Source organism: Peromyscus maniculatus, chromosome 22 (assembly GCF_049852395.1).
Source record: "Peromyscus maniculatus bairdii isolate BWxNUB_F1_BW_parent chromosome 22, HU_Pman_BW_mat_3.1, whole genome shotgun sequence".
Classification (NCBI taxonomy): Eukaryota; Metazoa; Chordata; class Mammalia; order Rodentia; family Cricetidae; genus Peromyscus; species Peromyscus maniculatus.
The window spans coordinates 24,814,425-24,835,519 of record NC_134873.1 but is presented as its reverse complement, the minus strand read 5'-3'; the positions used below and the strand labels follow the sequence as shown (position 1 = coordinate 24,835,519).

At 37.5% G+C, this 21,095-nt stretch overlaps 1 pseudogene; it reads right to left on the bottom strand.

Annotated features, from left to right (window-relative positions):
- Positions 1-12,638: 12,638 nt before the first annotated feature.
- On the bottom strand, positions 12,639-12,739 carry LOC121825236 (U6 spliceosomal RNA; annotated as a pseudogene).
- Between the last annotated feature and the right edge of the window lie 8,356 nt (positions 12,740-21,095).

The window sequence follows — 21,095 nt, the reverse complement described above, 5'->3', positions numbered from 1 at the left end:
GCCAAAGCAATGTACTCCTTATCCTAGGTGCATGAACTGGCTTTTTGGAGCCCATTCTCTATTGTGGGATACCTTGCTCAGCCTTGATGCATGGGGGAGGGGCCAGGCCCTGCCTCAACTTGGTATGCCAGACTTCTTGACTCCCAAAGGAAGAGCTTACCCCTCTGAGGCGTGGATGGGGGTTGGGATGGGGGGAGGTGGTGGGGCAGGAGAAGGGGATGGAGGGGAAACTGGGATACTATGTAAAATGAAAAAAAATAATTAAAGAGAGTCTCAGGGAAGAAAAAAGTTACATTTTTCAAGTAAACTTGATCAAATGTCCCTTTTCTTGAGAAATAGCCTCAATTCAATAGAATTTTTTTTAAATTATCATCCTCGTTGCTAAGAAAACCAAATACTGCCACTGCCACCTTTCTGTTCTATCTACTTCAAGTATTCTTTTGAAGAACTTAACTTTAGTTGGTGGTATTTCTGGATCAAATACTATCTTGTTGACATCGGCCATCCATTTTCATGGTGACTGGGCAGTTTGACCACTATTAGGATTTAATCAAGAGTAAAGAGGCTGAAGTTCTCCAGTGTTTGGACACAGTCCTACAGAGGTGAGACTAGAAACAGCTACTTCAAATGAGACCAGACATGATTCTCCTACGAGCTGCAGAATTGCTATGTAATACAAAGCCAGTTACTGCCTATATCAGATACTGGAGTAACCATGACATGACATTAAGCTTGCCTTTTCATGGTTTAAGTCTTAAAATATAGGGTCTAGGTTAGTATAGATGTGCCATCACTACTCAATTCAGTGAGCACCCCCCAAAGAGTGTTTTGATTGAATGATCAAATGCAACCAAGGGATATTAAGGGATGAGTTCCCTAAGAATCATCTTGTGAGGACTAGAAAAAAAGGGAACAAGGTTTATACAAATTTGTATGAACTGAGACCAAGATATTTAAATAATGAAATATTTTTGTTCATTTAAAAATACAGTAGTTATGCATGAAATACACACACACACACACACACAATTGCTTTTATAGTCAAAGAAGCCTATGACTGCCCTCCCAGAGGAGAGTAGTCTCTTGCTGTGGAGATAAATTATTTGTGTAGAGCAATGGTAGTAGGTGTAGAGGAGCTAGGAAAGAGAAGGCAAGTGGGGATATATTTATCTGTAAGCCATTCCAGATCTAACCTCAGACTACTGCTAGTACAGTCTGTTTCTTGTTTTGGAATTGGAAGTTTCTCTGAGTGGGACCTAGTTGCAGACAATAATGACTACTCATGATCAGTAGTGTTTAAGAAAGGGTTGTGTGTATGTATATGTAGAGGTACATGTGTGTGTTTGTAATACCTGCATGACTGGTTTCCAGAAAAGGGGAAAAGGAGACATTGTTGGAAGAAATTTCCATAGTCAGTCAATTCGTTGTCCTTGATAGCTAATTTAATTTATCTGAGTGGTCTCTATGATTTAGAATGGTATTATTAGAAATCAGTGTTGCTGTTTTCTTTGAATTATTTATCTCAAAGTTCATGTTTTTCTCCCCTCACAAGTGCATGAAGTAATAATTTGAGATTTTTCTGAGGGTAAATATTCTAGAAAGTTTTACAATTTAAAAATGCCAGAAAACTTCTTAATTGCATTGGTTGCTAAAATAACTTCACTTATGAAATTTACATGTGTATCAGTCTTCCAAGGGTTTTCCTTCCCTTTGCTACATTGAAAACTTCTGAAAGAAGTTTGTATGAAACAAAGTCCATATTGGAAATCATGGTAACCAATAGTGACATGGTCTATTTTGACAACTTTTATGAAATACCTTAAACTTAATAATTTATAAACAGAAATCAATTCTCCACAGGTCTAGAGTCCGGGAACTCAAAAATCAAAGAACCAGCAAGTGTAGTTAGTGTCTTGTGAAGGCTGGCATTCTGTTTCATTGATGGTGCCTCTTGCTACACCTCAAAGTAGGGAATGGGGGACCCTGTACCCTCACATGGTAGAAGAATGAAAAGGAGTTGAAAGATTCTCTCAAGCCCCTTGTAAGGGGACTAAGCCCATTTTTAATGGCCTCCTTTCCTAATACTGTCTTTTGAGGGTTAAGTTCGAACTTGAAGTTGGAGGCATATGAGAATTCAAACCACAGCAGTTATCTCATTAAAATGGTCAGGTGGTGGTGTAAGAGACAATGATAACACTCTCTGAGATTGGCTTCTCCTGTTTCAACCTTCATGTTAAACCATCAGAGTGTAGCAGGCCCATAGATGACAACCTCTAAAATAATAGGACACTTGATTGAATAAGGATTGTAAGAGGAAGCCAGAACTTGCCATGGGAGTTTATTAACTTGGAAGGCTGGGGTGGGGTGAGTTGATAGAAATTGGTTTTTAATTCCTCACTTTTCTGACTTGTGTAGGCAACTATAGCCCATTTTCTTGTTGGTCAATAGCACTCTTGGGATACTCCATTTCTCAAAGCTCCTCACTGAGGAACGTCCTCTAACCTGGTATATAAGTTCCTTCATCAGGACATTCCAGCCTTGGTCTCACCTAAAGGCAATGCAGCAAGAGTGTTTCGGAGTTGACTCTGCTCCCCAAACAAAGGTCTTTCTGGATTTCAATCTTGTCTTTATTGGCTAGGTTAATGTGAGCATTGTACTTCCTTTTTCCTGCTCTATGCTTCTTCATATCAAAGACGTGTGTGTAGCAATCACCACTGCTTAATTTCCAATTATTATGGAAATCAAACAGGAGATGAATGTACACTTACCACTAAAAATGCCCAATGTTAGCCATCACTCCCAGTTCAGTCTTTACTTTCCTAAAATAATGTTTCTATTTTTTTTTCTTATAGCTAAAGTGATGTGGGCATAGAGTTGGAAGAGTCAGTGGCACTACATGATTTCCTATGAAACAAAGCAGAATTCTGTCCCCTGTGTCTTGTCCCTACTCCTGAAAGGAAACTTGCAGTGATATATTGTATAACCTAATAAAGCTTGCCTGAGGATCAGAGGACAGGGACAGACAGTGGTGGCACACACCCTTAATCCTATCAGTCAGGAGGCAGAGATCCATTTGGATCTCTGTGAGTTCAAGGCCACACTTGAAACAGAGCCAGGCAGTGGCAGCACACACCTTTAATCCCAGTACTGGGAAGCACACCTGCCTTTAATCCCCAGGAAGTGGCAGCATGGCGGAGAAAGCTATATAAGGCACGAGGAAACAGGAACTAAGGCAGTTCAGCTGAGGCCCTTTCAGGTGAGGACTCCAGGCTTTCAGTCTGAGGATTCGTGGAAACAGGATCGTCTGAGGAGTTGGCGAGGTGAGGTTGGCTGTGGCTTGCCCCCGCTTCTCTGATCTTTCAGCTTTCACCCCAATATCTGGCTCTGGGATTTTTTTTTTTTTTTTTTTTATTATAAGACCATTTAACATTCGAACAACAGAAACCACTTCTCCGTTGTTCTTTCGGTACCTATCTCTCATCTCCAGTCAGAGCTTCTCAATCAGTAAGTAGAAAATAGATTGCAGGTGTGGGGAGATATTGATCCTTTCTGCCCTCAGGGTGGTCAGGTGGTACCTGGGGTGGCATGGGCCCCTGTCTGGTGGCCTCCAATCTCAATCAGACTTTTCCATTTATTCCGGTGTGCCTCATAAATATTTATGCATGTGTGCCATGTCTTGAACAAAGTTGGGAAGAATTGCTAAATATAGTGCTACTTACAGATGTTTTGGTTTAGGCATTATGTTCTGACTTCATATACACATGCCTACACACACACACACACACACACACACACACACACACACACACACACACACACGGTTTTTGTTTCTTCCCTGCCTATATAGTTATCATAAGTCTACCTATATATAAACATTCAATATTTCCTACATTAAGAATGGGTAATTCAGAAACAGTATATTAAGTTGCATTCCCTTTTCTGAAGACTTTTTTCTGACATTGCTTTTGTTTTTCTGTTGAGTTCTTTGTGTACTTATCACTAATTCAGCCCAAATTCCTCACCAATTATCTAACTTTTCCAACATGCTTCAAATATCTTAGCCTAGAAGGGATGATATCCTAATTCTCAGCAGTTTCTCTTAATGGATTCTATCATCTCCTGGACTGATGTAGAGCTCTTCCTTGGGAGATACTTCCTTATGTCAAGGGCTTTCTTCTCATTCCTGTGTTTCCTTCCTTTTAGCCATGGCTACTTCTCTTTTGTTTTGGTGGAACCCATCTTGTGGGAGATTTATAAGAAAACATCACAGGAAATGACATTTCCTTTAGACTACAGTGTATCTAAATATGTCTTTATTTTAGTGCTATCCCCCCTTTTTTTTGGGGGGGGAAGCTTGGTTGACTGTAGAATTTTAGGGAATAACTTAGTTTCTCCACAAATGTGAGGTTGTATTACTTTCTAGCTCTTAGTTCCATCATTGTGAAATCGAGAGTTTGTTTGGATCCCAATGCTTTCAGTCTCCCCCTCTAAGTACATATGATACTGTGAGAATCCTCAAGATTATCTTTCTGTGAATCTGTTTCATTCAGTATGGCAGGTGTGTGGTAGCTTATGTTATTTAATTCTGGACATTATTTTTGTATTATTTATTTTTTGGGTGTGGGTGTTTTGTTTACATCTCTGTGCATGCATGACATTCATGGCTGGTGCTTGTGGAGTCCAGATGAAGGCACTGGATCACCTGGAACTTGAGAGCTGCCAACTGGGAGCAGGGGATTCAGTCTGGATCTCTGGAAGAGCATCCTGTGCTCTCAGTCACTGAGACATCTCTCCAGCCTCTTTCCCTGGTGACTTCCTCCATTTTCACTGGTGCTTTCTTTCTGAAATTTCTATTTGGGTGTTAAACAATCTAGACTGTTTTCTTATGGTTCTACTGTCTAGACATTACGTCTTTGGGGAAATTTCCCCTATTTTATCTTTTCTCGTGCAGTTTTCATTTCTGTTTGCATGCTTATTTCTAAGACCTTTTTCCAAACGATCAGAGTGTTGTTTTGGGCAGAGAGCATGCAGTCCTTATTTCACAAATCTCTTCCATTAATAACATTTCAGTTGACTTTTCGATTGTATCTCTTCTAGTTCCAGGTACCTTTCTTTCTTTGTTGTATTCAAGTCCCTGTTTTTACTGGTAAAGTCAGATTTTTAATGGTTAACCTCAGATCATTTTTGGCAGTGATGTTCTCATGGTTGCAGTAAAACACTAAGCACTGTGGAGGGAATGATCACAGGTCAGTATTTAGATGGGTAGTTTTGATGGGCTGGTCATGGAGGAACCTCTGGGCTGTAACTCCATGTCTGCCCACTAGGGCTAGGAAGCTGTTGTTTGTATCTCTTCAAAATATATTCAACTTTGAGAACTTCTTTCCTTTCTTTTTTAAATCTGCAACATATTACTTTGAACCTTTTCTTTTCTTCTATTTATTGAAAATATATTTATTTCTCCCCACCTCCTATCCCATCCAGATCCACCCACTTTATGTCTTTGAAAACAAACAGGCTTCTAGGAGATAATAATATAATATAATATAAAACTTAAAACAACACATCTGAATTGGGAAAAAGAAACAGAAGGAAAAGAGTCCAAGAGCAGGCACAAGAAGCAGAGACCCACTCATTCACAAACTCAGGAATCCCATAAAAACACTAAACTGGAAGCCATATTATATACACAAAGAACTTGTAGGATAAAAAAGTTAAAAAAATATAAGTAAAATAAAATAAAAGTTAAAAAATGATAAAATAAAAGTGGGAAATCCCTGACATGACATTGTGAGACAAGGACCCTACAAAAATGTCTTTGAGTTCTTTTCCTGTTGCTAATCTTCTACTGGGCATGCAACTGCTCTTAAGAGTGGTTTGTTTCTCCAGTCAGCTCCCTTCAAAGAAACTAAATTTCATTTGAGAGTGGTTATCAATTGGAGATGGCTTCTGGATTAGGAATGGGGAGTATGTGTCCCCTTCTCTTTTCAGTTCTAGGACCCCGTCTGGTGCAGACCCATGCAGGCCCTCTGCATGCTGCCTTGGCCTCTGTGAGTTCATGTGTACATCTATCATGTTAATTTAGAGGGCCTTGTTTTCTTGGTATCCTCCATCAGCTTTGGCTCTTAACACTCTTTCTGCCTCCTCTTTCATGGAGTTCTCTGAGCTCTGAAGGGAGGAATTTGGTGGAGACTTCCCATTTAGGGCTGATTGTTGCAATGTCACTCATTCTCTGCATAATGTCTGACTGTGAGTCTCTATATTTGTTCCCATCTGCTGCAGGAGGAAGCTTCTCTACTGATAGCTGAGCAAGGCACTGATCTATAAATATAACACAGAAGAATGTAATTAGGAATTATTTTATTGTTACTTTTTTGTTTGGATTTTAGAACAGTAGTATTTGGTTTTACCCTAGGTCCATGGGCTGTCTGTCTAGTCTTAGGTTCTTGGTTACCTAAGCAGTAGGTTAGATTCCATCTTGTATAGTGGGCTTAAGTCAAATCAGATAGGGGTTGGGTACTCCCATAAGCTTTGTGCCACCATTACCCTAGCATATCTTGCAGGCATGTGTACCATTATAAATCAGAGGGTTTGTGGCTTGGTTGGTGTTTTCATTTCTCCTTTAGTAACATGCCGAGTACTTTCCTGTACCAAAGATGCTAGCATGTAGGGTGGAAGCTTGGTAAAGACACGAGCTTGACCTCTCTGTATTAAAGTAGTTATGTAGGTGTTGTCTTCAGCAATGGGGCCTTATGATCAGTTTGTGGAGAGCAACTTACAGCCTTGGCAACAGTCTGGTTATTTGGGGATTACCATGGGACCCCTTTGGCCAACAACTCAATTAGATGTAACCCAATACTAATATTGGAAGTTTTGTTTGGTGACAAGAAATGGAAAGCTGAAGTTTTTAGGACTCCATCAGTAGTAAACAGAGGGTACGCAACGTTTTGTTGTCTCCCTCTGTTATTTTCTTTCTGTATTATTTTAGGACTTAAACAATTTTCTTTCATGTCACTATTTTGCCATCTTTCTGTGAAAATTGAATTTATGTTTCTCTTGTATCTTATGGTTTTAATTATCCTGTCTTCCAATTTGTTACACTTTCCTCTTACCCGTTGTTACTACTACAGTCTCACGAGGCCCTTGTTTCATCCCCCAGTCTTTCTTCACAGTCCGGTCCACAGGACTCTATTTCCTTAGCCTTCAAAGCATGATGAGTTTTCTCTACCTCATGCCTGGATTTTCACATGACATGCTCACACCTGCTACTCTTTCCAGTCGAACATGACAAATAAGCATTAACATTTTCTGATGCTAAGTCTCATTCTAAATGCTGTAATACATTTTTTACTCTATCCTGATAAGAACTATTTCAACTCACTTGCCCTGTTACCTTCATTTTCCATATGAAAATACTGAGGCCTTCAGAAGTTAAACATATTTTCTTCAAGCTACAGACTCCTTAGCTTTCAGAATTAGATTTTGAAATGTGACTTCTTCCATGACCTGAGTTCTACACTACTTACAATTGCTATGAAAATAGTCTTATTATCTATGTCACAAGTGAAGACTTTATGGCCAAGAGAGGTGATACATTCTTTCCCTGATGGTTAACTTGGAAGGGTAGCCAGAATTTTGTTACAGCTTGAAGGCCCTGTCTACTGTATTACTGAGATAAATCATGGCCTTTTCTGGTTAGCAAAATGCTAATGCTGTTTCACGGATTCAGATTTTTTTTTTAAATCAAATTGTTGAACTGTTCAAGCACTTAGCATGGAAGCATGCAAATGGAATATGTAGCATTAAAATATTCTCTCAGCATTTCAGCATTGAATTACAATTTGAGAACATTTAATCCAACTACCATCTTTGGCAGTTGAAGGTGACATTCAAAGAAGCTGAGGCGCTTCTCCAAGTTTACTTTGCTGATTTCCAAAGGAGCGGTGTCAAAACCAAGTCATCAAGCACAATTCTTGGTTGTAGTTACAGCAATGCTTTGCAAGTGACTCACGTTGTTAGTAACTTTAGTGTTTGTTTACCTTAGCTCAGAGTCACTTTGTAAGATACACTTTTCTCACAAATAGGGTTTCTGTGAGTCAGACATGATTTTCCATAAAAAAAAAAATAGGATTGTTTCCCAAGTGGTGCATTTTTGGCCCCTCAAACACAAAACAATCATATAACAGCAAATTCACAAATCTCTATATTGTTCAAAAGTGAGAGCAATTTTCTTTTTCTTTGCTGGAATTGGATCGCTGAAGCCCAACATACCACAGATCATGGGTAGTGCTCTTGCCTTCTTGGTTTACAGAAGACAGGGTGCATTCTATGTTCCATTTGTCTCTTTAAACTCAGTCTTGGGTTTTATCTTCGTTCCAAGGTAAATATTCTTTAAAAGTCCAATCTCTTAGCCATTCCATTAAAAGGTTTATCTTGTGTGTGTACTGCTTGTTTATTTAGCAACCTTATGAGTCTACTGAAGTGTTTATTTAGTAGGCTTTCTAAATTATTTATGGCGAGAGAAAACTAATCTTTGGTCACAGTGGATCTTTGGTGTTGGGAATCCGCACATTGATTGATTGTATTGCCAACTGGTAATCTGTAAAATGTGATCAGACTTCCATCAAAGTTAGATGTTCAAGCACCTTTTTTACAAAGAAAAACAAGTGTATGTTATTTTCTAACAAATACTAGGAAATTAGAAACCAAGGTTTCTGAGACAGTTGAGTGGTAGTTAATAACTTCTATTTTTACTCTTTTTCTTCTATTTTTATTTAAAGCACAGTGATAGATTAGAAAAGAGAAAAGGCTTTATCCAGGAACTTAGAAAAAAACTGGAAAAGTATCGAAGACAGGAAAAAAAATAAGAGAAACCACAGCAAATATGTCTTGGAAGAAATGTCAACAACACTGGGAAACACAGTCTTTGGCTCTTCATCCTCTCCTCGGGCTTGGCAGGTTTACAACGCAGGGCAAGTGACCAGCATGCCCTGAGTTATACTTCTCTAGTTCACAGGAGCCTCAGGACTTTTAAGTAAGGGGAGTGTTCAACTTCATCTTTGAGGGCAAAGATTAGAATCATAGCATGTTAGCACTCAAAAGGAATTCATAGATCATCGACTTTCTACCATAATCTCTTTGTTTCATAGTTGAGGTCGCTCTGAGGCCAAGAGAAAGGATATAAGTTTTCCTGAGTCATATAGTAAGTTAATGTTAGACGTTGATTAAAATCCACCAAAATCTCAATTCTCAGACTACAGTGTCAGCAATAATGTATTAAAATGCAGCTAAAATCCAAGCTGCTTAACTTGGCTGACCTCATCTCCTTTGCTCTCCTCCTCATTCCCTCTGCCTCTGCTACACTGGTCTTCTTCTTGGTCCTGGGATCGACGCTGCAAGGCTCTAATGTATTTCCTCTCTGCACATATTTGCAGTACTGTTTCTCATTCTGGAAGGATGCCTCTTTGGGTGTTTTCCCATCACTCAGATCCTCAGTCCCAATCTAACTGCCACCTCTTCAGAGAGTCTTTCTTCAGTAGGTAGGGCTACATTGATGCCTACTAAATCATGCTATCATGTTTTGTTTCTCAACATAGCACGTACTGCAACCTCCTTTTCCTACTTAATATTCCTCCAGTGGAAGTGCAAGCTTTATGAGTGTATGAATTTGGCTTATTTGTTGTGCCTATAGATGCCTAATGCATGGCAAGCACACACAAATAGATATAAAATAAACATAGAAATACATATTTACAAATACCTGGGATCCAAAAAGTCTCACCTGGAGCAATTATACTTTCATGTCACCATATTTCTGCACTCTTCTTAAAATGAATAGTTTCTAAGTGAATATTTGAAAGTAATATATATGCATAAATTTGTTTATTAAAATGCATGCATACATCTATAATAGAAACGTTAATTATTGAATTCTATTAGACAGTGAAATGATAATATAAAAAAGAAGGGCATTGAACATTATGACTGTTTTTGACATAATATATGATTACCCTGGGGCTTTTTGAATTTTGTGGGAATGCTGGTTGTTCCATCTAAATATCAATCCCCTACAGTATTCATAAGGGTATCCTATTGACTTAGAATGTTCATGGAGTGCATATGTTCATTTTTATTCATCAACAACATCACACTAGTGGCAGCATAGAGACCTAGGAGAGTCCAGTGGGGCTGGTGCCTACCACCTCCACAATGCAACAGGCTAGCATGCTTATTGTCTTTCTGCTTGGAGCTGACATGCTGTTAGAGTGATGTTTACATTTCTAGCCTCACTCCTGTTAACTTGGTAGGTTGGAGGTAGTGTGGGAGAGAACAGAGCGATGCTAAGATGAGTGGCAGAAGCCGTTGCCACTGCGTTTTCTCCCTCTGCTCGAACACACTTGAGAATTTAATTCTCAGTGTGAGAATTAAAAGGACACTGTTGATGGCTAAGCAGTTTCTTGTCAAGTACTGAGTTTCATGTTTTATGCAACTAATATTGCTTTATGCTTTGATGCTTTGTCTTAATAATGGAGAACCTCAGTACAGAAAGGCCTGACACATGAGAGTGGACACATGAGAGTGAACACAAAAGCGTTTGTCTTAGGATCTCTCTCTCTCTGTCTGTCTGTGTCTGTCTCTGTCTGTGTCTGTCTCTGTCTCTCTGTCTCTGTCTCTCTGTCTCTGTCTCTGTCTCTCTCTCTCTCTCTCTCTCTCTCTCTCTCTCTCTGTGTGTGTGTGTGTGTGTGTGTGTGGTGTAAAGGTACAAAACGAGAGACACACAGAGATAATTTGCTTCCATAGAACCATGAAAGGATTAGAATAATAAATCTTCGACAACAGTTATATCAGTTATATCTCTTAGAAGCTATTGAAATAAACTGTCTTATTCCATGTTACTGCTCTTACATATAAATATGTATAGTAAGTAGCAGTTTGATAGTGTGGTCTATAGTACAGTTTGAAATATTTTGTGTGGTTTGAGGTAGGAGCCTAAATTGCTCATATGGATGATTTTTAAATATGCCAATTGATTTTCTTTCTATATCAGCAATGTCTTTATTTTTCTATGCTCACTCTTTCATTTTTTGTAACTAATCCCTTTAGTATAAAATTTCATTCATATAATAATTTTAATTACTTTCTTGAGCTTTTCTTTCCTTCCTTCCTTCCTTTCTTCCTTCCTTCCTTCTTTCCTCCCTCCCTCTCTCCGTCTCTCTCTCTCTCTCTCTTTCTCTCTCTCTCTCTCTCTCTCTCTCTCTCTCTCTCTCTCTCTCTTTCTTTCTTTCTTTCTTTTGATAGGGTCTTTCTAAATAGCCCTGACTGTCCTGGAATTTGCTGTGACCAGGCTGGCCTTGAATTCAGAGATCCACCTGCTTCTGCCTCCCAGACACTGAGATTAAAGTCGCATACCCTACATCTGGCCTTTTGAGTTATTTTCTTACTGGTTATTCTCAGACATAAAAGGTATATTATCAAATTTTCTTTCACGAATCTATTCTTGTGTATATATTGCAGGTTCAATTATGCATTCTTGTAGTGGCCATTGTATAAAGTATTATATTTTTTAAATAAGCTGACTAAAGAAAGAGCATATATATATATATATATATATATATATATATATTGTTTGTTATAATGACTGTCTTATTAACCTTTCTAAGGTCATTTTCCTTACTCCAGGACTTCTTATTATGAGCAGTGAGATGGCTGTATAATATGGCCATAGCAATATAATTATTCACAGATTGCTTTGTGAAATCGCATTTTCAATAAGAGAAGAAAGAAAAAGAAACATTCAGTTATAATGTCTTATATAATTTTAGACACAGTCAGCATATCCAGGTTTATATGTTTTTCTTATGTGAATATCATTTATATCATTTTGCTTTGGACCTGAAGGTCTTCCTTGTATTAGTACATGTATGAAAGTCATGTGAGTCATAATAAACAATTTCAACTTTCTTTACCTAGGGTGTATTTAGATTGCCTTAATTTTTCAGTTAGTTTTTTTCTGGATGAAATGTTCTTAGTTGATACTGGAATTTTCATATGCCATCCTATTGTCTTCTGGCTAGAAGGTGTCTAAGGAAATGTCAATTGCTAATTTTACCATGGTCCCCTTGTGTCCTATAAGCCATATTTCCCTTGCTGTTTTCAACTGTTTTTACTTGCAACCATTTTCGTTACGTTGTGTCTGAACATGCCTCTACTCACAGCTGATTCTTTCTAGAAAGGAGGCAGATTGTGAAGGGAAGGAGACAGATATCTAATCATGGATTGTCAGTGGTACGGAGCCCTGGAAGTAATCCAGATTTATAGGTGGGACTGTGGGAAGAGGAGTGGACAGTAGTGAACATATGAAAGCCTTTTGGAATAGATCTTCCTGAGGTAGACTCTATCCAGTGAAGCCAGTGAGACATGGCAATTGAGATCTATCACTCTTAGTCTGCTGGACTAACATGGAGTTTCTATTACCTGAAGCTGAGAGAACAAGAATTCCAACATGCTGCTTTTTGGAGTGAAATCTTAGCTCTAGCAGAAGCTAGGGGTATCTAGAACTCCAGGATGTTGGGGGGACAGTGATGGTGAAAATTACGTTTAAAGCCATTAATTTTCTTTTCTTTTAATCAAGACTATAATACTTAAATATGAAATGTGCCAGTAACTTACATGCCATCCTTATGCTAGGAATATGCCGATCTCTGTATCAATAAACTTTTACCCTTTGTTCTCTGAAGAGAACACTGCACATTCAGGATTCCTTGTGAAATTTAATGGACTCATGAGTAAATAGTTTTCTATTTCATACATGATGTTAGGGCAATTTCTGGAGATGATAATTATGTATTTTAATTTTCTTCTTTTTGCCAGTAAAATTTTTGTAGTTTCCTGGAATAACAAGTCTAGGGAACATGTTACTCTGTATTGAGAAATCATCACAGTGCTATTATTAAAAGTTAAATCAATTTGATAAAAGTGACCTCTGTGTACAAAGGGAAAAAGGCCATTTAGAATTTGGCCTGAATATTATTTTCCCAATCTGTAATGTTACATAGTTTATAGCATCTTTAATCCATATAGGTTGATTCATTTATCTGCATTGCACATGCATCATTATCTTTATTTATATTCTGTCTTTTGGGCCAGAGCAGCCAAATATGTCATTTATGTTTGTTCTGGAAATGCTTAGACCATCAAAACTAACAAGGCATTCTACTTATTGGAGCACCAGTGATACACCCATGTATCTGGTCTGGATAGCACTTGACATTCATAGGTAATACACCATTTGTATCAAGGCTAATCTTGATCACTGGAAGTGGAAGTTGTCTCTTAGCTTGTATTGAATCTGTTTCAGCCCTTGACCCAGGAATGACCACAGAGTGGGAGGATTTAGTGATTATCAAGGAGTGATTGTCTGTATATGTTCATTTCAATTTTATAACCATATACCTGTTCTCTGCAAAGAGACTAGCATTGTCTAAATTAAATTTTAGTAAATGTTTAAGTGTAGAAGAACTGCAAACTTCATTCACTTCATAGTTTTTTTTTTCTTTTCTTTTTATGTCATTCTGGAGATGAAACCCAGGAACTTGTGCATGCTCGATAAATACTGTACAACTGAACTATACCTGTATATACCCATTATGGTTATTAATATGAAAATTATCTCAAGTGTTATAGTGCATTAATGTATTTAGCTTTATTTTTTTAATATATTTCATATCTTAAAAATATCCCTAAGTATCAAGGAAGATAGTCTTTACGTAAAAAATTCATAATATTGCATCAAATACATTTGTATTAAAGCTTGCTATCGTGCAGTGTAGCATGGGTTTACAAATTTCAGTAAACTTTGTTCTGAGATTTTTGTCAGTATAATGAAAATCCTGAGATAATTAACTTATCAAGAGTAAGTCTATAATCTAGTACATGGGTTTGGAGCCTCTAGTCCAAGCATTAGTATGCCCATCGTCTTTAAATTTCTGCTGTGAGTTCTGATGGATGTTATAACTCTCAGTGACACTAATACCTCTACTAGGCTCCAATTTCTAAAGCTTCTAACACCTCTGAATATCTCCAAACTGGAGACCAAGCCTTTCAACTTTGAGAGAGTCAGCACCTAGATTATAGCAATGAATTTAAGAAGAAAGGTTTGTGATAGAGTAAGTAAAAGATACTACCTAGTAAGATGAGTTTCAACTTTGTTATAGTAAAGCAAGGTAGAGATTTGACAGGAAATGGGAAATGACATCTTGAACCTTCTAGCATAGAACAAGTTATATTCCACAGAAAAATGGTTAGGATTTTTATTTCCCCGTTGTTTAATTCTTGACTGAAGCAATGCACTTCAAGACTGTACACTTAGTTTACTGTTTCAATTATTTTCTTATTATCTTTGGTTATTATGGGTTATTATACATGCCCAGAAACACAAAGAGAAGTGATGACTTCAAAGATTTATGTGTACTAAACACTTTTAAATGATTCAAAAGATGGAACATTTTTGAATAATAGAAATTTGATCTAAGGAATGAAGCTGGATTTTGTGTAGACTTTTAAAAATATTAACACATAACTATTGGCATAGCAACAAATATAAGCATTTATTTATAGTAGCTGACTTTTGTTTCTATATACTCTTAGATTATTTTATTCATTGAATTTGCTTAGCAAGTATTTACTGGTTACTTAAAAGAACAACAAAAGTAAAGAATTCAGGGAATTCTACCCATAAAATCTATGTTTACAAGGATCTCATGTTTCTGTGAAGGCATAGACACAGGAATATAGAATCACAACAGAGTGTGCCCAGTGAAGAAATTTATCAATGCAAAAATGCATTAAGACCTACATGGACAATGAAGAGAAAAATATTCTTTTTAGGAGACTTGGTAAATTTTGATTAAAGAGAATGACTAGTTTATTCTTAATAAGCTTGACTTATTTTAGAGGAAATTAAGCAATGGGGTATAGTTATGTTAGGGCTTTACTTCAGGGCATCACTATATAGGAGTGATGAAGTAGATGATATAGAAGTGATGCTGGAATCGATAGAAGTTGGAAACCTGTTCATGAAAACCAGATGATCAGAATTAGTAAGAATTTGATTCCAGACATAGTAATTCATGGATTTACAAATAATTAACAATAGATATTGACGGGATGCTAGAGGGAGTCAGCAGTAATGCCTGGGATGATATCTAGATCTCTGTCTTTGAAGCCAAGGCATATACACCTTCCAGAATTGAAGCACAGAGTTCTAGAAGAAGCAGCAAGTATGGAGATAGGTTCAGTTGCCTGGCATTGAGTTTGCAGTTTCTTGAGGACGGCCAAGTAAGGATGTGAACTTGGAAATGAGCTAAAGATATCACTGAGATAATGATGGTAATACCACATATAAATGCTATTTGTTCATCCTCTGCACAGTATTCATTTGACATCTACTTTATCTTGCTTATGAAGAATGACATGGCCTCAAGGTTAAACACAGCCAGGAGACAGTGAGACGCCATGTCTAGAGCCCCATGTAGTAGGTATGAGTATAGAGCATTATGGCAGTTCAGGTCTCTACATAAACTTTCATTTTAGATACCTTCTACATTTTCATCCTGAAATTCCCTGGCATATAGTCCTCTGATGCTTCCTTCCCCTAAGACACACTCTCTGGGTTCTTTATTTTCTTCCCTCCACATTTTCCTCTTCCCCAACTGTTTGTGTGTTTTTTCATTCTTTATATTGCTGTCTGCTTGATAACTAAATTGGGTGTATTCCTACATCTTTCATTCCTAGACCCATATCTACAGACCTTAGAAAAATTGCAGTTTAAGTTAAATAAATCTTGGCCTATATCATCTGTAATGCAGTAATTTTCCTGGGTTGAAAATACATGTTTTTTAAAAGTAAAGAGAAAACACAGAATATTTTGTAATAAATTACGAAAACCATTTTCACAAGCTACAGATATCTCAGTAACTCCTAAGTGGTGAAACTGCATAAAGTCATAGCTAATGAATTAAAACATTTTTTTTTTTTGCAATTTTGCACTTTCCATGTCTGTTACCATTTATAGAATTGCTAGAGATATTTTAATATTAAAAAATTTAGATGGCAGTTTTATTTAAATATAGGAATTAAATAAATATCCCTTACACAATTTGGCTTCACTAAACCTATATTTAGCAAAAACAAGAGGCTGTTGGCATCTTTCATATTATAATTATCATTTCTCATCATTCAGAACATATATGTGAAATTCTGATGCTGTTTTCTAATCAGTGCAAATAAATCCACCTGTCTACCAATGAAAAGAGCTGTAGACAAAAGGACTGTAGACAAGATGGACTGTCACTTCATCATGAATCTTTACATAGGATTATCTGAGTCTATTTTGTTTAATTCTTTGAAAGTGTTTTTTTTTTAAAGGGTTCCTCTAGGTCATTTTAACTTTATTGAGTTTCTTTACTAATTCATTGAAACTGCACTTATGTATTCTGTTATGAAAATTTTGTTGGAATTAGCCTGTATCAGATGTTGGTGATCATCACCAAATACTCCAAAGAAGAAATGCCAGGTTAAAGGGGCTGATTTCTTATGTATGAGGATAACCTGTGATTGTCACCACATATAAGAGACTCCCTAATGATTTTGGTGAATGTGGTCTGAGCAGTCACAACTGGGCTCCCCTATGGTCCAAGTAAAAGACCTTGAAGAAAATTGAGTCAAAGGTACCGTTTGTGTCTGGAAATGATGAAGTTGGCCTTGTCCACATTAATGCTCCCATAGGGACCATTCTCTTTGCTGTTGTTGTTTCTTATTAGCACTTGGATTAAGCTAATTAAGATAATGAGATTTATTCTCTATACTTTCACGATGTAGAGTTTATTTATCCATACTATATCTATTTAGGCTATCTGGATAATTTATAGGATGATAACATCTTGTAAAAAACTGTGTCTTTATTGTTTGTCTGTCTTCAATACTCTATAAATGAGACCATGTAAAGGAGTGTGAGAAAAGCATCCCCTGTGCCATTTTAGAGCTAGAGTTGAATTATATATACTTCTGATTTCTGGATAAAATGTTTTTACATGATGCTGGACAAGTAAATGATGAGTGATTTCATTGGAGAGATAGTGAACCCAAATTATCTTCATTTACTTGTTCAGAATTTTCAGCCCTCTACCTACATTGGCTTTTATACACTAACAGGAGTGAACATAGACTTTGACTGTAGTTTGTTTGGAAAGCAAAATTACAAACAAGCAAAGGAACAAAAATCTCTGTTGTTGTCTCTTCACCCTTCATCCATTCCTCATTATCTTATCTCCATAGATGCACAGAACTGTTTAATATTTTCCCTGTGGGAATATAGAGAAGGGGGTTTCACAAGAGCTGCAGGGAGGGGACTTGGACAAAAGTGATTTTTAAGTATCAGTGGGTCTTGAATAAAAAGAATTACTTGCCTCATAAATAAGAATGTAAAGGTATCCAGATAGAGAAAAATCTGTATAGGTTCATAACATTTGCTAAAATTCATAGGACTGTATACACTTGTAGAGGTTAAGTATAGCTGAGAGAATAACAGTGATAAAGAATACGACATCCACTAAGATGGTCAAGACTGCAAGCTCCAAAGGGTGTTTGGATTTGGATTCCTAAATAGTACTTGTCATGAATTCCATCTTGTGCAGTGATCTTCAATCAAAATGTGGTTGACTATTCCAATAACATTTGTACCACTGTTGCACCAGTGCATATTTCAGGCTAGGCCAGTCATATGTTAGCTCATTGATCTCAAAGCCGGGTAAGATTGGTGATGATTTTCTTCCCAAACAGAATGCATAGAACCTTCGAGCACGATGAGCTCACCACTGGAGCTGAATCTTCCAGGTTGGTATCAGCTTGATTTCTTCAGTTCCTATGACTCAAGTATGTTGTTGTCTTTGGCAACAGGGTCCTACCATTGAGTTCTGGAGGGTCTACCATGAGCAATGACAATTGCCTGTAATAATTGAGGAGGGAGGTCTTTAGGACCTCACTGGTCAACAACTCAAGATAGTAACCCATACTTGCTATTTTTTTTCCCTTTGTTTTGTTTTTCCATATATAACCAATGGTGTCCTGGGGAGGCATTGTTCCTCAGTTATAGATTAACTCCACTTAAACTTTTGTCTATATATTTGTATGTATCTCAGGAAGTTTCTGCCATAGTAGACTTCCATATAGTATTCCCAAAGGTATCCAGGGCTATTTATCATCTCCTTTATACTTATTCTTTTACCCTGCTCTATTATTCTGTATCCATTTAACCCTTCCTGTTTCATTATTTCCTGTCTCTTCTCTGTAATAACTGAATTGTCTGTTTTCTTGAAATTTTATCTACATGGACTCTATTTTCCTACCTTCTATAGTACTCTAATTTAAACATACATATCTAAAGATTCAATCTAGCATCCACATCCACTTGAGGGAGAACACGAAGCATTTGTCTTTCTTAGTCTGAGTGAATTCACACAGAATGATTATTTCTCAGTCCATCCACTTAACAGATGAATAATATGTTCATTATCAATTGCTAGACATCTAGGCTGTTTCCATTTCCTAGCCATTGTTAATAAAGCAGCAATAAATATGCATAACCAAGAATCTCTGCAGTAAAAGACAGATTTGTTTAGATATATGCCCAGGGGTGACATAGTTAGATCATATGGTAGATATATTTCTAGCTTTATGAAGAACCTATACACAGATTTCCATAAGGCTTCATAGTCTGCACTCTGACTAGCAGTGAATAGGTGTTCTTACTCCCACTCACATCAGCATTTGTTGTCAATTAATTTTATTATTTTTAATTAAGTATAGGTGTACATGTCTGCAGGTGGTTATGTGCTGGTGCCAGTAGAGACCAGAGGTGTCAGATCTCTTAGAGCTGGAGTTGTAGGTGGCTGTGAGCCTCCTGATGTCAGTACTAGGAACTGGCATTGAGTCCCCTGGAAGAGCAGCAAGTGCTCTTAATGGCTGCACCATCTTTCTAGCCCTTTAATTCTTCTCCTTTTTTAATTTTTAGCTATTCTGACTGGCATATGGCGAACTCTCACAGCAGTTTTAATTTGCATTTTTCTGGTAACTAATAATGCTGAATATCTTAATAATATTTCTCAGTTATGTGTGCCTCTTCCTTCTGAGAACTTCTGTGTTTAGTTACCTATTTATTGAGCCAACATGATTGAGTTGTTTATTTTCTTGGTATTCAGTTTTTTTGGGTCGTCTAACCACTGAGCCTCTGATGGAGGCATGGTGGAGATGTTTCTTCTATTCTGTAGGCTGCCTTTTTACTTTGATGAATTCCTGTTCTGTGTAGAAGCTTTTAAGTTTCCTGTGCTCCCTTTTATCAACTGTCAGTCTTACTGCCTACTCTACTAGAGTCATGTTCAGAAAGTTCCTTTCCTGTGCCCATAAGTTGAAGTGTAATTCCTACATCTTCTCTAACAGGTTCAGGACATCTGGTGACTTGTTGAAGTCCTTGATCCACTTGGAGTTGAATTCTGTGCAGGATTACTGATAAGGATCTAATTTCATTTTTTCTCCATGTTGCTATCTAGTTTGATCGGCACTATTTGTTTAAAGGTGCTGTCTCTCCTCCAGTGTTATTTTTGGCCTTCCTGTCAAAACCTAGATGACTGTATGAGTGTAGGCTTGTGAGTGTACTTATGTATGTCCTCAATTCTGTTCTATTGATCAATATGTCTGCTTTTATGCCAGTGCAATGCTGTTTTTATTACTATAGCTTTGTAGTACAATTTGAAATCTGGGTGACTGCCTAGGTCATAGACCCTAAGGGAGAAACCAATACTATTATTCTGCTAAATCAACATTGTATTACATCATCCTCCAAGTTCTTTATTCTCGTAGAAAAATGCTTTTCAGCTCTTTATCGAACAACCTTCTTTTTGCAGTAGATGATAGCCAATACAGAGACCAATAAACTGTGCATTGTACAGAGAATAAGAAAATGTAGGATTCTCAGCTCTAATTGTGATAGCTATAGCAAAACCCTCTCCTCAAGGGTTAGGGATCATCTCAAAAGAGGAGGCAGAATGAGTATAAGAAATGGGGGTAAAGGGTACCCACAGCACAATGGCATTTGGTGGACAAGCCAAGGCTATTGCACATACAAACTCACAGCAGCTCTGACTATGTGTACAAGAACTGCACAACATCCAGGCAGCCAAAATGCCATTGTGGATTGAGGAGAGGTGGATGAAGTCCTACCATGCAAAGGAGCCATTGGCAGTTAATGGCTTCCGGAGAAGAGTGACGCAGTTTTCTTCTTAGATATAGTCTCTGAGAGGCTAACCATGTTCCAGTAGATGGTCCTACACCCATGTATATACAGGCAGCACTAAAAGGACTCTGTTTTTAAAAAGAGCTCATGAAGTTGATTGGAAAGCTGTGGAGGAATGGGGGAGGGACAGGAGGAAATGGGGAGTGGATTTGAACAAAATATATTATGTATGCATGAAATTTTCAAATACTAAAGAGAGATTGGACTTCCTCTGATAAAAAGTAAATACCTGTATCCAAAGCAGAAAGCTTTTTGTATTGAATAATAAAATACAGTTCAAGTTGAAGTTAATGCCATCAAATGAACTGTGTGTTTTACATCCCAATACAATTTTAAGTCGGCATGTGCTGTGACTTCATTAATTAATGGAGTGTTTGCTGGGGTCGCCCTCTGTAGCGTAATGCCCAGCCCTTCTTCCTTGTCTGTGAAGAGAAATATTTTTAGAAATCATGCCCAGTTTTTTCAAGGGTGATGTATCCGTGAGAGCTACTAAAAAGTAACACTTTGGTAAGAGTTCTTCTCTAGGTGATTTTACGTCTGACCTTCTGTATTTTATCTTCCAAGGATTAGCTTGTGGTGTTAATTATGGGGTAAGTAAGCAGTTACTTCCTATAGCAAATCAGCCAAAGTCCAGGTTTGCTCTGGAGGTCCCTGGGATCTGAGCTCTGTGTTTCTTCAGGTTTCAATTTACCAGCCTCAAACCACTTAAAAGCAAGGGGAGGAGAAGCAGGGGAGTGATCAGTTTACAAGT